The sequence below is a fragment of the Malaya genurostris genome, chromosome 3 (assembly GCF_030247185.1).
Source record: "Malaya genurostris strain Urasoe2022 chromosome 3, Malgen_1.1, whole genome shotgun sequence".
Classification (NCBI taxonomy): domain Eukaryota; kingdom Metazoa; phylum Arthropoda; class Insecta; order Diptera; family Culicidae; genus Malaya; species Malaya genurostris.
In genome coordinates this window covers 236,918,266-236,934,374 of record NC_080572.1, presented here as the reverse complement: position 1 = coordinate 236,934,374, position 16,109 = coordinate 236,918,266, and the positions used below count along the sequence as shown (strand labels likewise).

At 36.4% G+C, this 16,109-nt stretch overlaps 1 protein-coding gene across 4 annotated transcripts in view; it reads left to right on the top strand.

Moving 5' to 3' along the window:
• Nucleotides 1–16,109, top strand: part of LOC131434652 (uncharacterized) — a 554,689-nt gene that overhangs the window by 174,201 nt on the left and 364,379 nt on the right. For 3 of the 4 annotated variants that reach the window (XM_058601596.1, XM_058601597.1, XM_058601599.1), the window contains exon 2: nucleotides 11,218–11,293. The exons of the other annotated variant lie outside the window; for it this stretch is intronic. The gene's annotated coding sequence lies outside the window, so the exon portion shown is untranslated. The remainder of the gene's footprint in view (nucleotides 1–11,217; nucleotides 11,294–16,109) is intronic. 4 annotated transcript variants of the gene reach the window in all.

Genomic DNA, 16,109 nt, shown 5'->3' with positions numbered 1-16,109 from the left:
TATATTCGTAAACTATGTCCCAATACGGAGAGATTCTCTCTATCGAAAAAGAAAAGTGGAAAAATTTTTCCCCGATATTCTAATTGGCGTACGTTTGTTACGCATGCGCTTGAGGAGGCCTATACCTTCTTATGTGACATTCGGTCAGGATACAAGAATCCCGTGCAAATCACTTGTTACCTATGACAATCAGATGACCACATGTCAATTTTGCCAAAAAGCTGTTCACTACGGTAAGCCATGTGATAGACTGGACAAGGAGACAACTACACCAAAGGACAACGGTGCTTCCTTCACACCAACCCCAAGCAACCCCTGTACACCTGTGACAGCCACCAACAACAGTGAAGCATCCCCTTCAACGAAACCATCCAACGTATCCCCTATGGAAAAAAGTACACCAGCTGCAGTTAACAACTTACCCTCCAACCAACCAGCAATTGCAACCAACAAGGCGCATCTACAGCAGCTAGCAACGAAAAGAAGACCGAAATCGACAACAATACCATCGATGCGGCAATGGATGATGAGACGAACCGCGAACAAACTGCCCCTCAATCCTCGCAGGAAGAAAATAAAAAGCTCCTCTCCCCCTAGAAAAAGGGTGACAACGAGATCCAATACAAAAAAAAATATCTAAAAACTCAGCTAAATCGGCCACGTAAAGCTTGTATGCAAATAGGCCTGAATAAAAAACCTTTTAAATAAAAAGGCATCATTACACCACTATGTGGATGAAAGCAGGTCTATTTTATTGGCAATTTAGTGTTCTTTTATAAAATTTTGTTGAAAAATGTATAGAAGAATCTTTTCGTGATTTTCAAAAATTTACCTTGTTTTTAAGATATGTATTTTTTTAAATATTATTTATTCATACTAAAAATATGACAGTATTCGATTTCGGACTTCAGCTACAATATATCAAAAATTTTGAAACCCGAAAATACGGGTTTTTCGGATGATCGAGTTTTGAGTGTAATTTTTAAATGAAAAAATGTTAAAACAATATTTCAACAGAATTAAATTTTTAAAAATAGGACTTTGCATAAGATACCAAATCGATCGAACCCACCGTTGTTGGGATAAGTATTATTGAACATTGTCAAGGGGTTTTTAGTCCCTTCTCAAAAGTAAGGCTAGAGTTTAAATTTCAAACTGATGATGCAAATTGTTTTATTTGGCCATAAATAATTGCTTGTTTCGAGCCAGTAGTCGTGGACTCGCACCGCGAATCGAATGGATTCTTAGTGTTAGTAGAATTGTAGCACTAGCCATAAAATAGTTCTATCCGCTAAGAATCGGCTGCCAAGTCTGTTGAAAAGAATGTAAAATTTTACAAAAGTTTTATAAAAGTTTTGAGCGAGATTATAAACTATTCGTTTTATTCTAGTGAAACACAACATACGAATACAAAAACTCTTTTAAAATAATATCCGGTTCGATTGTGTCAAATATCTTTATCGAGTGAACGATAGAAAAGAAAATGTATCGATTACTTGGTATGACTTGTGACGCATGCTTGTGAGAGTAAGATTTAAATAGAGTTCCACAAAGGGTAACGACACTGAGTCTAATCGGGTTACCTTCTGAGATGTATGTTCATCCAAGAAAATTTTTTTTATAAAAGATATTTTTATTCAGGCCTATTTGCGTACAAGCTTTACGTGGCCGATTGATCTGAGTTTTTAGCTAAAAATTTTTTTGTATTGGATCTCGTTGTCACCCTTTTTCTAGGGGGAGAGGAGTTTCCGTTTCCCTCCTGCGAGGATTGAGGGGCAGTTTGTTCGTGGTTCGTCTCGTCATCCATTGCCGTAGTATTGTTGTTGATTTCGTTGCTAGTTGCTGTTCTATAGGGGTTACGTTGGATGGTTTCGTTGAAGGGGATACTTCACTGTTGTTGGTGAATGTCACAGGTGTACTAAGGTTGCTTGGGGTTGGTGTGAAGGAAGCACCGTTGTCCTTTGGTGTGGTTGTCTCCTTGTCCAGTTTATCACATGGCTTACCGTAGTGAACAGCTTTTTGACAATATTGACATGTGGCCATCTGATTGTCATAGGTAACAAGTGATTTGCACGGAATTCTTGTATCCTGACCGAATGTCACATAAGAAGGTATAGGCCTCCTCAAGCGCATGCGTAACAAACGTACGCCATTTAGAATACCGGGGAAAAAGTTCTTCCACTTTTCTTTTTCGATAGAGAGAATCTCTCCGTATTGGGAAATAGTTTTGCGAATATAAGAATCGGTGCTTGAGGGAAGATCATGCACACGCACTTCTATAGCACTATATTCCATATATACTGGAATGTTGTACTTAATGTTCTCGTGCTCCACATAATGCACATTATTATTGTCTTTTGCGAATTGAATTGCATTCAACTCTTTATAAAGCTGTATGTAAACATCATTATTTGTCTTATTGCATTGAAGTAAATGCACACGTTTAATATCAAGATGCATTTGCTTCTTAAGCAAACCTTTAAGTTCTCGTATCGAAGGTCGAATTTTGCACTGCCTGAAGTCAACAATAATTGTATTCTTTCGTACCGGCGGTAGCTTTTGTTCGTTTGCTTCACTCATTTTCGAGGTCGTTCTATTGTTCACTACACAATACTGTACTTGGTTTCTTTCGTTCTGAACGTAAGCGGTTTTGTTTTATCGACTGACTTGGATGAGATGTGAAAGCGAACTGATCCAAGAATAGTTGACAGTCCAAGAAAATGAAGGAGGTAAGGCAGTTCGAGTCTCTCATTCGAATACAAAAACATTGATTTTCGCAAAATCATCTCATCCAGCGTTTATTGCATTCCATTGTTTATTTCATGAAAATTGATGGATGATGATCTTATGTCATAAGCTAATCCCGACACTGCCGAGCGAAGCACGTGCAGTTGGCAACCCTACATTCAGACAACAGGATTTCGTGCTGTCACGAGTGTCTGCCGTTTATTCAGTCCTGGAAAATATACTGCTGTTTTAAATACAACTTCATTCTACCAGTGAGATTAGCAGCCTTTAGCGCAAGGCAGTGTATCTTTTTGCGAGAACGTTCACAATCCAATCGTCATGAATGACGTGTGGAAAACTTATGTTGAATTTCATTTGTTCACTTGGACAGATTGGTTGGATCCAAACTACCTCTGAAACTAGACTATACCGTTCCTTGTCAGTCAAGCGCCTTTGTTTACTTTACGCATCCTTCGTTTCTGGTGGTGGTCTCCCGCGTACACACCGTTAAACGAAATCGGAACCCGACACCTTGCTGAACGCTTTCGTGCTTCTCCGTAATAGGTTTTTGCCAGGAATGAAAAGTGGCTCATTGTTTTAATGCCATTATCATTGCCAAACGAGCGTATCCAGCCCGAGCTTGGAGATTGGTTGGCCCGGCACCTAGCAGATGTCAAGGAAATATAATTTTTCTACTTCGACGAGGAGCTGCATAACTGTCGGATGCTCGGTTGATAATGGGAAACGAAGATGAACCCATCTTGGTAATGCGTTTTCTTTTTTTCTTCTGTTCATTCCTGGAAGGTGATTGGAAGGAGGAATTTTGTGGATATTTTTAAATTTCTCTGCCCTTTTAAAGCAGTGATGATGGATGGGTACAAGTGATAGACAAACAAAGTTGGGCATTATTGATTTACGGATACACGCATTCTATGAACTGTTCTTTTGGATGCTAATGTAATGCAACAAATGCTAGTAATTTATTAGCATTAAATTAAATTCTAGAGCTCGCTTTTTTTTGTTATATTAGTTACAGGTCAGACCTTCAAAAACTGATGTATCAAAGTGTTAACAAGTTCCCATCACATGTCTTCCTTAACTGCCATTCATTGAATAGAAGAGCATCGAATTGGTGTCAGTAGTATCCTTCTGCGATTTTTTTTTCAAACAAAAAGAACTAAAATAGGTGTATGAATTTCGAAAAAAACAACTCGTGGTGTCCTTAACAAAGGGAGATTTTTTGAGAGGAATAGGATTTGATTTCCAAAAAAACTTTAAAAAAAAATCAGAAAATTGATGAAATATTTTTTGGAATCGATAGAACGATCAGTATAATTTAATGTTTGAAGATGATTTCATGCAGATGTTGGCCGCGTCTTCGCTTTAGATGGCCCATGTGCAATGTACAATTTTGGCATCTATCCTTGTAGACATGATCCTTAGGTCCAATGGCGTTAAATCACACGATCTAGACGGCTAATTGACGGGCCCAAAACGTGAGATAAACTGTTCACAAAAGGTGGCTCTCAATGTGGTCATTGTTTCGCGTGCCGTGTGGGATGGGGTACCGTCTTGTTGAAACCACATGTCAAACATGTCAAATTCTTCCAATTTGGGCATTCACCCAATGTTAGCCGTTGGAAGTCAATTCATGCAATCATGAATCATTATAGACCAAACTGAAGAAGTTTGACCATGACACAAGACACGATCACTGTTAAAAATAGTGTTACAAAAAGATATCATCAAAAAAATCAGCCTTAATTATCTAAAAATGATGTCATTCGTCAAAACTATTGACGAATCTTGCACCAACTAAAACAAACATTGGACATCTAAGATTTTTTTTCCATAATTGATCTAGACTATATTTGTAAATAGCTAGACTTTTTTTCCAATTTTTTGCAACAAATTATAGTAGAGAATTGTATAAAAAATTGTTGTTGCTGGTGATGTTCACAAAATTAGTCCAATTTTCGAATAATCCTTTACTGAGAAAAATCGTTCTTAAAAATTTGATGTCCAATTATAGAGAACACCATTTTTTCAATGAAATTTAGTGCTATTTAGTCATTGAGTCCCCATCCAATTTAGATTAGTATTCAATAAAAGATACTGAATAAAAATTCAGTTTGGGCAAGGGAAGGATTTTGTTAGATAAATGTTTTTTTTTTCATAGAAAGTGTCCATCGCGCAATGTATCTTGGGGCAAAATTTAATCAAAATAAAAAATGTTTTTTTTTGTGTAAATTACTACGTTATTTTTTTTTCAGTGTAGAACTCAATACGGAATTTCTTCAGCATTTTTATTAGAAAATTTGACAGATTTTGTAAAAATGGAACTGTTTGTAAAAAAATGATGAAAAAAGGTTAGTCCTAGTCTGGATCAATTGTGAAAAAAAAGTATGCGAAGTAGCATTTTGGGCCAAAGCCCACATGTCCAGAAAGTTCCATTCAAATCTGACAGAGTGCTGCTCCCTGGGAAACCAATTAAGTGCGAAATTCGTCTATTGTATGGTTGACTATCACGAACTTTGTTTAATTTTTCAATCAAACTTGAACTAGATAAAACTTTCAGTGTAGAGAACGGAAAGACAGTTTTTTTTTATTTTAAGTTGATTAACGAAAAGTTGTAGTGTTCAAAGGTGTAGAAAGCGAAAAACAGCACTCTAAATCAAATTCCCTTTACAAAGCTATGATTATAAAACACAAATTCACTGAAATGCCTATAATATATACGCAAAGTGTCATACGAAACAAAAACCACATTTGAAGATAGAACACCTGAAATAATGCAGCACAGAAAAACATTCTGAATCTCTACGGAAATCAACCCGAAGTTATATTCGTCACTGTACGTTGCATGGCAGCTAAATTACAGTTAAAAATGATGAAATATTTTATGAACTTCATAGCCATTACTCATAACGTATTTTTGTTTAGGCTATATTGACACCAGTGTTGGTGATTGCCGATAATTTGACAGAAAGCGGCTCGATATTTCTCTACATTGTACACAACATTTTCAATCTGGTAGAAGATGCTACAACAACTTGCTGCCTCTCAATGCATGAACCGTGAGGGATTTCTTCGTTCCACTTCATACTCTGGCTCTTAACAAAATATATACAGTCTGGCAACGATCGGCGCTGTGTAGAATTTACCAAGAGAGAATCGTAAGATGACAATTATCGCAGAAAATCGAATCGATGATTCGACTTGATGATTCTCATACTAGGTTACAATGTTTCAAACCCCTGATGTGGAGCATTTTCATAGACACAACTTATATAAAGGTTAATTGCACATAGTTAAAAAAAGCGGCAATAGTAAAATGATTCTATCGCAATTACCCATTGCCCGTATAGAATCGGATCGCAAAACGAGAATAAGTGTGTTACGGATCGCAAAACGAGAATAGTGTGTGTTACAGCAGCGTGCTAACTCGTGATGCTCAGATAGGTCATCAAGAGAAATTCGCTCTCGCACATTCTATGTTAAATGAACCATGCCGGTTTTTTGTTGCTGAGATGATAACCGTCTCTCTTTGATGGCACTGATTGAATCGTGTGAAGAGTTGGTAAAGAGCGTACTTCGATACGATAAAAGCCATCCTTGATTGACACTACTACTAGAGAGTTAACTAATGTATATAATGGTCATTTTAGATTGATTGAGATTTTGCGTAATTTGCTTAATTTCCGACAAACTCACATCTAATTTTACACGATTTTGCATAGTATTGACAGTAATGACGTGAGACTTACGTGAAAGTGTTAAGCTTATCATATTAAATTGTCGTTTCAAGGGGTCGGAAGTATGTTCGAAAGAATAATGATTGGACTAAATATGAAAACAAATTAAAACTGTGTTTCCTGGCATATATTTCAATTCCTTATGTTTCATTCCAAACTTTGTTCAAATAAACTTAACAAACAAACGCATGATGTTCAATGCCTCTGCTATCATTCCTGTAAAATACTAATCGAACGAGTCAATATTAACTATAAAACTACGCAAAACGTCGTATTCCTTTTATGTGCATAACATGGACTTTTTTATGTGCATATTTTTAAATGAACTTTTCCAACTGTCAATTGCCATTGCTTAAATAGTTTTTATATCATTTTTTTTTTGGTCTTTCAGTTTTGCTTTTAAAGTCGAAAAAAATTTTCGGGGCTTTGAAATTTCATTGACTTTTTCATCGAGTAAGACTTCTCATAAATGTTCTGGTCCAAATATCAATATTTTTTAAGTTGTTTTAAAAACGTAACGTTTTGCTGACATTTGTATTAACGTTCAAAACAGTAATGTAAGTAAACCTTTAACAAGCTACACAATAAAAACAAAATTGTATAGAGAAAACATTTCTGTGTTTCGGTCATGTTCGTTTTCGCTAAAATCAGTGAATCGTCATCAATACTCAAATTAATTGCTGCGTCTGAAGTCCAACTCTATAATTTTAGTACAACACGAATCAAATAAAGTTGAAAAGATCTGTGATATTTTAGATTTTTATAAATCTAATGAACAACTGGAACATTGAAGAAATTCATTTATTCAGCTCTTTTAGGGACAAACAAATCAATCCTAAAGTATATCTTTAAGGGGTGTTTTCCGAATATGTCATGGTACGAGCTGATTTCTTAGAGCTCAGCAAAGTATGGATGGTTAAAAATTTTCCGTTGTAAATAGAAGACTTAAAAATTAAAGCATTGTAAAATTTGGTTTTATTTTCCAAGGTTAAAGATGAGTATTTTATTTTAAAGTTCAAACTTCAAGAGCAGCATGAACTGCATTTTTTATTCGGTATTCATAATTGGTTACTCCGCCAGAAAATAACAAATGAAGTACACCAAAAGCCTTTATTTTCACAGTTCTTTTTACAATGTATTCCATTTACGTAACACTTTTCCCAAATAACGTAATCTTTTTCTTACGAATCTGCTTCGTAAAAAGAGATTTGTGCATAATATGAAAATATGTTCTATGACAATATTCGAATGCAGTATTTTTGAAACTGATCTGACAAATAAATGCCGGAAGAAAATTTTGGAGGTCGTTCCAAAGTCCAAGATGGCGACTTCCGATTGTTGATATTCATTGAAAACCATTACAATATGTGTATTTTCGGAACTGATTTGGTGAGTCCGAACACAATGTTTGAAATCGTTTCATCCAAAATCTTTAAATAAAAAAATATATAATATGTGTGCTGTAGAAAATACTGCTTTCCGTTGCTAGCCTGTCGAAGTATGCAAACGGAAGCCTGTTTTGAAGGCCTTGAAAAATCTTTTTTTAAGGGCATCAACATTCTGGAAGACCAAAGGGGGAAGTGTTTCGCTGTAGATCAGTGGTTCCCAAACTATTTTGATCGAATGCCCACTTTAAATATATTATTCGTTCTACTGCCCACCAAATAGAAAAAAAAATATTCAAATTCTGCGACAATCAACATATTTGCAGTTAGCACATGTCTATGTAAATTTGTCATGAATACATTTTTCTCAGGGCCTTTCTTAGAACGATCGAAGCCCACTATTTGTCATTTGACTCATTGCTCACCTGTTGACAATTTTTGAGTTTACTACCCACTGCAAATGAGCTAATGCCCACTAGTGGGCTGTAGAGGACCAGTTTGAGAATCACTGCTCTAGGTGGAGATTATACTGAAGAATAAAAATGTTTTCACGGTAAAAAATCGAACTTTTCTTTGTTAGGCCCGGGACATCTCATTCCATGTAATATCTAAAGGGTTTTCCATACGGAAGATGTGCTTTTTGTGCTGTTAATTTCTGAAACATCTCTAAAAAAAAGAGTAGTGAAAAAAGATTGTAAAGTGATGAAAGAAAACGAAATGATGAAAATTTCCGAAAAAGTGTCTCAGAAGCAGTACTCGAACCCTTTATTATCGCTTTTTTTACTCCCAAAGAATATTGTTTCAGTCTTAAATTTAGTTTTAAATATAAAAAACATAACTCAGATGGCAGTTGATTCTCAGTATCGCTCCTGTGGCATTTTCCCGCCAAGTTCAACTGCCGCCCAGCCCAAGATACTGATATGTGAAATTTTTATTGTGTTTTTACTGCTTCACCAATAGAATCAACTCATTCACAAGAAATATTCTGTCTTAGGTTAATAAATTAATTAATAATAGATTTTTCTTGTTATGAAAACATTGTTTCAGACGTTTGTAGAGAGAAGAAATTTCCCGTACAATCATTCGTGCTGTACCGACTCAAATGAAGGGTGATTTTATGCTGGTATCTTTTTGGCAACACTATTTTGACAGATCATGTGTGAGTCTTGTTTGAATGTCTAACTTGTTCAGTTTGGTCTATAATTTAATCTTTAATCAACTTATGAGTGAACAACACTTACAAATTATTGAATTTTACTATCAAAATGCTCGGTTAAGAGTGTTTTTCGAAAAATTCGAAAAAGCAAAATTGCCGTATCTGGAGTTAAGACCAGCCAGAAGCATTGCAAGAGCTACCAATACATCCCAAAAAAGTCACTGTTTGGTGTGGAGTATGGGCCACTGGCATCATCGGGCCGTACTTTTTCAAAGGCGACGATGGACGGAACGTTAATGTGAACGGCGAGCGCTACCGTATACCGTGATGATTGACGATTTTGTTCCCAAAATGAAAGAATTGGACATACCTGACATCTGGTTTCAACAAGACGGTGCAACATACCACACGGCACGAGAAACAATGACCAAATTAAGAGCCGCCTAGAACGTGTAATTTAACGCCTTTAGACTATTTCTAGTGGAGCCATGATAAGGCTCATGTCTACAAGGATAAACCAGCGAACGATTGACGCACTGGAAGCTAATATAGAGGCATTTACTCGTGAAGTACCGGCCGATATGTTGGAAAGAGTGTGCCAAAATTGGACCTTGCGCATGGACAAGTTGTCGTATGTTCGAGCACTAAGAATCTGTTGAAACAGAAAGGCCAAATTCCACAAAAGGAATGTAATGCCAAGACTTTGCTTTGCTTTGCATGGACAATCTAAAGTGAAGCCGTGGCCAATATATTCGCATGAAATCATCTTCAAACATTAAATTATATTGATCGTTCTATCGATTCAAATAAATATTTCATTAATTTTCTCAATTGTTTTGGAAATCATATCCAATACTTCTTAAAAAATCACCCTTTATATGTATATATTTTGAACCAATAGAAAAGATTAAAAATGAATCTTCGTGATTTTGTTCTAATGCGTAACTCGAAATAAATAACCATATTTTTTAAAATTTTCCGTAATGTCACACACTGGAGGTCATCTGGTCAACAATCGAAAAACAAACAAAAATTGTTACATATTTTATCATTCGCGTAGTCTCCGAATGATTCCCCTTCATTTCATTACCTGAAAGCATCATAGAAAAATAACTTTTTTTCCGCGAGATTGGTTTCGTAGCGGATTATTCTGTCGAATTCTCCTATTTTTTTTTGCTACACATAAATTTCGTACGGATGGTTAAACCCCATCATGCATCATCATCATCACCAACACCAACAGCCAAACCGACATCCGGATGAAAAAGCCATGATTGGCATAATTCACGGCAGCCAGGCAGGCGAAATTGCAATCCTCTTTTGTCCAGGATAATAGCAAAACGGGCCAGCCGCCTGGAGTATGATTTCTGCTTCAGTGAATAATATGCATTTGATTTGATGATTTTTTGTCGACAGGAAATGATTGATGAATTTTAATAATGCATTCGGAAATGTACGGCGCGGTGCGCACGTGATGTGCAACTCAAAACACCTGTTTCCAATCCGACGCCACCAGAGACAGGGTGAGTCCGGTCCGTTTCTGTGTTTCAAATACAATTGTGCAGTTTGTGTTTTTCTAGTCGGTTTTCCAGCGTAAGCGAACTCAAAGTCATGTTTTAGAATCCCTTGTCATGTTGTAAAAATCTACTACTCGGTTGCTGATTTTGCAATTTCTTTGAAAACTGATACTGCTGCACAAAGCTGCACACTTCAAGTTGAGTGAATGTGTGTGTGCTTACCGACAGGAGGAGGGACGATTATCAGTTTGCACGTCGGCAATCACTCGAACCCGGCTAATCCTCTTACACAAGGAAAACACCCAGCGCAGGCTGTCTGGAAATAGTTGAGCAGATTAGCTGACCAGGCTGGTTTCACTATGCGTAAGATTTGGGTGACGTTTGTAATTGTCCCTGCTTGCTGTTTGCTTAGGTCCGTTCAGTTGTGACTGCCGTGCGGCAATAAACCTAAGCGGATTTACAACCGACTGTGTGTTTATGTAAATGTTAAAACCCACCGCAGTCTGCAACGAAGTGTTAGCGCCGTTCGTTTTGCTTGGAATAAGTTGCACTTAAGCCAATCAACGAAAACATTGTTGATCTGCTTAAAAACACTTGCTTCTGGGACGATCCTAATTTCATGTTTTATGCATCGATATTTCAATTCCGGAACTTCTTCTTCTTCTTCTTCGTTACAGGTTCAACTAAACAACGAATTGTGTTTTCATTGGAAAAATTAATTTAGGCAACCAATTCGAAACAATAGTGAAACAGGTGAGTTAATTTATTATGATTTTGAAACTTCAATCTTGTTACATAAACTGAAAAGTTGAAGACGAAATATAAAAACTGACTTCCTACAATTAAACCTTAACACCAACTGGCAGATTAACCCATCTAATAAAACAACTAAGAACGGTCCAAAAGAATTGGTTTTCAACCCAAAAAAACATAAAAATTCTAGTAAACGGATGAATCGGACGTTCGGAAAAAAAATCCATCAAGCCGGTACGGTAGTAAATTTCGGCCCTGTCAGTTCAACTTAACCCATGAACATCTGAGCTATTCCAAATCTTGTCAAAAATCTGCTTACGTTCAGCTTAAGTGCATCGTCCCCCTCCCGGGTTTGCGTGAAAAACTATTTTGGTATTCCGCGAACTCACAAACTGCCGCTGTCGTTAGTATCGTGACTTGACACGCTCGTGATGGACGACTGCAACTGCATCATCTTTAGCTAGGTTTTACGATGAGTCTAAACCACTTCACTTTCTCACACAGCAAAGAAAAGGAAGCTTAGTCTGATCGTAAACAATTCTCATTTTGTGCCGCATTGGAATCGTTTGTTTATACTTAGACTGAACTGAGTGTATGGACACTGGACACTGGGCTGTAAGTCTTATGTGATCTCGGTGACACAGTTTCGTCAATAATAATGCCATGATGTAAATAACAGCCTTTTTGTGTGGTCTCAAGCAAATTTATATTTATTAGTCGGCTTATTGCGAAATAGTATATTCAACACAGTGAAAATTTTCACTCCTTCCACTGAATTCTACATAGCAAATACCTATCTTTTCTGAACTCGCGATTGCGAAATAGCAAATTTATCGAATGAAAGCTGCACTCTTAGAAAAAATAAAATTTACGCTTGACGTCAATTCAAGCATGCCGTAATTTCTTCGATGATGAAACAATATTACATCTACTAACATGTAAAAATAAATTTTGCGTCTTTATCGATGTAAGCTTCAGCTAAATTAACTGTAAAGTTAATGATATGACTTATCTTTACATGCATTGAATTGTGAATGTAAGTAAATCACGACGCTCCTTTTATATGCATCTGTTTATATGTAATTATTCTTAGTGTATATTTAGTAAGAGAAAGCATTAACCGGCAACGATTCTGCGTAAAAAGCACTGATTTCACAAGCTAGATAACGCATGTAAGAGCCTAAAATTGAAAGAATTCTTCGAGTCAAAAGAATCGTAACACGTCGGTCAAAAAGTTCCCGGGTCGATTCTATTCAGTGATGTACACTCAAATCTCAGTTTACGTAAACTTTTTTTACGTTACCTCCTTTTACGTAGCTCTTTTCAGCCAAATAACTTGAACTGTTTTTACGAACCGACTTCGTAAAAAGAAGTGTTCGCATAACATGGAAACAAATGCTCTGACAACATACGTGTTGTACATACATGAAGCAAAAATGCCGGGAAAGGATGTTTGAAGTCGCTTCAAAATTCAAGATATTTCGATGTTCGTTACAAATTTTTACAATATGGGTATTTGATGAGTAGATATAAACGACATTCCTGGCTGTTTGCTTATCAAAGTGAAGAAGAATGAGAATAATGAAATAAAAAAATTGGTTTATAACCAATTTCTAATTTATTTATGCTAACATATTGGATTTAAGATTTTCGCCATCTTGGATTTTGAATCGAGTGCAACCATTGTTTTCCGACATCTATTCATAAATCTCGTTCCGAAAAAAAAAAACATTTTCATTACGATTTTCAATGAATATCAATGAACTGGAAGTCGTCATCTTGGATTTTGAAACAACTTCGACCATCATTTTCTCACATCTCCTCATCAATCCCGTTCCGGGACTACCCGTTTTGTCACGGTTCTCGAGAAATATCTATGAACCGGAAGTCGTCATCTTGGATTTTGAAACGGCTTCAATCATCGTTTCTTGATCTCTACTCCTCAAACCTATTCCGAAAATACTCATATTGTTACGGTTTTTGAGGAGTCAGGAGAGGCATTTTGGATTTTGAAACGACTGCGACCATCGTTTCCTACATTTACTCATCAATCTCGCAACCATTTTATTACGGTTTTCAAAAAAAAAATTATCTATAAACCGGGAGTCACCATCTTCGATTTTAAAACGACGTCAACCATCTTTTCCCGACATCTACTCATCCATCTCGTTCCGAAAATACCCACGATTTCTCTTTAACCTAAGAAACGTTTCGGTCGCAACGATGATCTCATCATTCGATGTCAATCTCTTAGCAGTAAAATTTATTTTTTAATCTAAAAATAGAAAATAAGTCATCTTCAGTAACATCGATTTGATGATTGCTTTTTTTTTTGAAGTCGTGGCTTTCGAAAAACGTCTGACAAAACAATTATAAAACTTTTCTATTCGTTGGCTTCGATGCGTCAAAAAACCATTTGTTGTGACCGGGCCTGTACCCAGGATTTTGTTTTGGGAGAGGCGTTTTAGGAGCCTCGTAACGCTTGTACCTTTCAAAAATGTAACACATGTAACGTTTCGTAACACCTGTAACTTACTAAAGCATTTACGCATGTAACGTTTTGTAACGCCTATAACTTACAAAACAGTAACGCATGTTACTCTTCGTAACGCCTAAACGCTTCGTAACGCTTTAAAGCTACTAAAAAGTAACGCATCGTAACACTTGTAACTTACAAACCAGTAACACTACGTAACGTCTATAACTCATAAAAAGTTTTGCATGTAACGCTTGTGACTTACAAACGAGTAACGATTGGAACGCTTTGTAGCCTAATAACTCACCAAAAAGTAACACTTGTAACGCAAAAAGTAACACTTGTAACGCCTATAACTGACAATAAAGTAGCGCTTCGTAACACTCCGTAACGCATATAACTTACTAAAAAGTAACGCATGTAACGCTTCGTAATACCCAAAACTTATAACGCCTACAAGTTAACGCATGTAAAGCTTCGTAACGCCTATAACTTACAAAAAATAGCGCTTGTGACGCTTCGTAACGCATTTAACTTATAAAAATGTAACGCATGTAACGCTCCGTAATGCTTATGATTCACAAAAAAGTAACGCATGTAACGCTCCGTAACGCCTATAACGCCCAAAAATTAACACATGTAACTCTCCTTTACTCCTATAACTTACAAAAAAGTAACGCATGCAACGCTTTATAACGCATGCAACGTTTCGTAACAACCAATAACTTACAAAAAAGTAACGCATATAACACCCAAAACTTACAAAAGCTTCGTAACGCCTTAAACCTTCTAAAGAGTAACGCATCATGACGCAAGTAATTTACAAACCAGTAACGCTTCGTAACGTCTATGACTTACAAAAGAGTAACGCATGTAACGCTTCGTAATACCCCAAACTTATTAAAAATAACGCTTGTAACTTATAACAAAGCAACGCATGTAAAGCTTCATAACGCCTATAACTTACAAAAAATACCGCTTGTAACGCTTCGTAACGCATTTAACTTATAAAAATGTAACGCTCCGTAACGCCTATAACTTACTGAAATGTAACACATGGAACGCTCCGTAATGCTTATGATTCCCAAAAAAGTAACGCATGTAACGCTCCGTAACGCCTATGACGCACAAAAAAGTAACACATGTAACTCTCCTTTACTCCTATAACTTACAAAAAAGTAACGTATGCAACGCTGCATGACGCATGTAACGCCTATAACTTACAAAAAAGTAACGCTTGTAACGGTTCGTAATACCTAAAACTTATAAAAAATAACGCTTGTAACTTACAACAAGGTAACGCATATAACGCTTCGTAACACCTCTAATATACAAAAAATAATGCATGCAACGCTTCGTAACGCATTTAACTTATAAAAATGTAACTCATATAACGCTCCGTAACGCCTATAACTTACGAAAAAGTAACGCATGTAATGCTTCGTAACGCCTATGATTCACAACAAAGTAACGCATGTAACACTTCGTGACGCCTGTAACTTACAAAAAAAGTAACGGATGTTACGCTTCGTAATACCCAAAACTTATAAAAAATAACGCTTGTAACTTACAACAAGGTAACGCATGTAACGCTTCGTAACACTTCTAACTTACAAAAAATAACGCATGCAGCGCTTCGTAACGCATTTAACTTAAAAAAATGTAACGGATGTAACGCTCCGTAACGCCTATAACTTACAAAAAAGTAACGCATGTAACGTTTATGAATCACAACAAAGTAACGCATGTAACACTTCGTGACGCCTGTAACTAACGAAAAAAGTGCCGCGCGTAACACTTCGTAACACCTATGACTCACAAAAAATAACATATGTAATGCTTCATAACGCCTTTAATTTACAAAAAAAACTAACGCATGCACGGCTTCGTAACGCCTATAATTTGCAGAAAAATTAATGTATGTAACTCTTCGTAACATTTATAACTTACAAAAAATAATGCATGTAACGCTACATAACGCATTTAGCTTATAAAAATAATAACTTTTAAAAAATTAACACATATAACGCTTCGTAACGCCTATAATTTACTGAAAAGTAACGCATGTAAGGCTTCGTAATTTCTTTAACTTCCTTAAAATTAACGCTTCGTAACTCGTTTACTGCAAGAATCTCACCCTTATAACAATTGTTAACATGCATAGATTGGGAGACGAGTATAGCGTGATGGGATAGTCGATGCCTATCACGCAGCCCACCTGAGTTTGATTCCCAACCCCGCACGTAGGGTCAGAAAGATTTTCAGGTTCGAAGAGGCGAATGACCTTAAGGTGTTAAAACCTCTATAATTGAAACAAAAAAAAATCCTAGCTGCCACGCT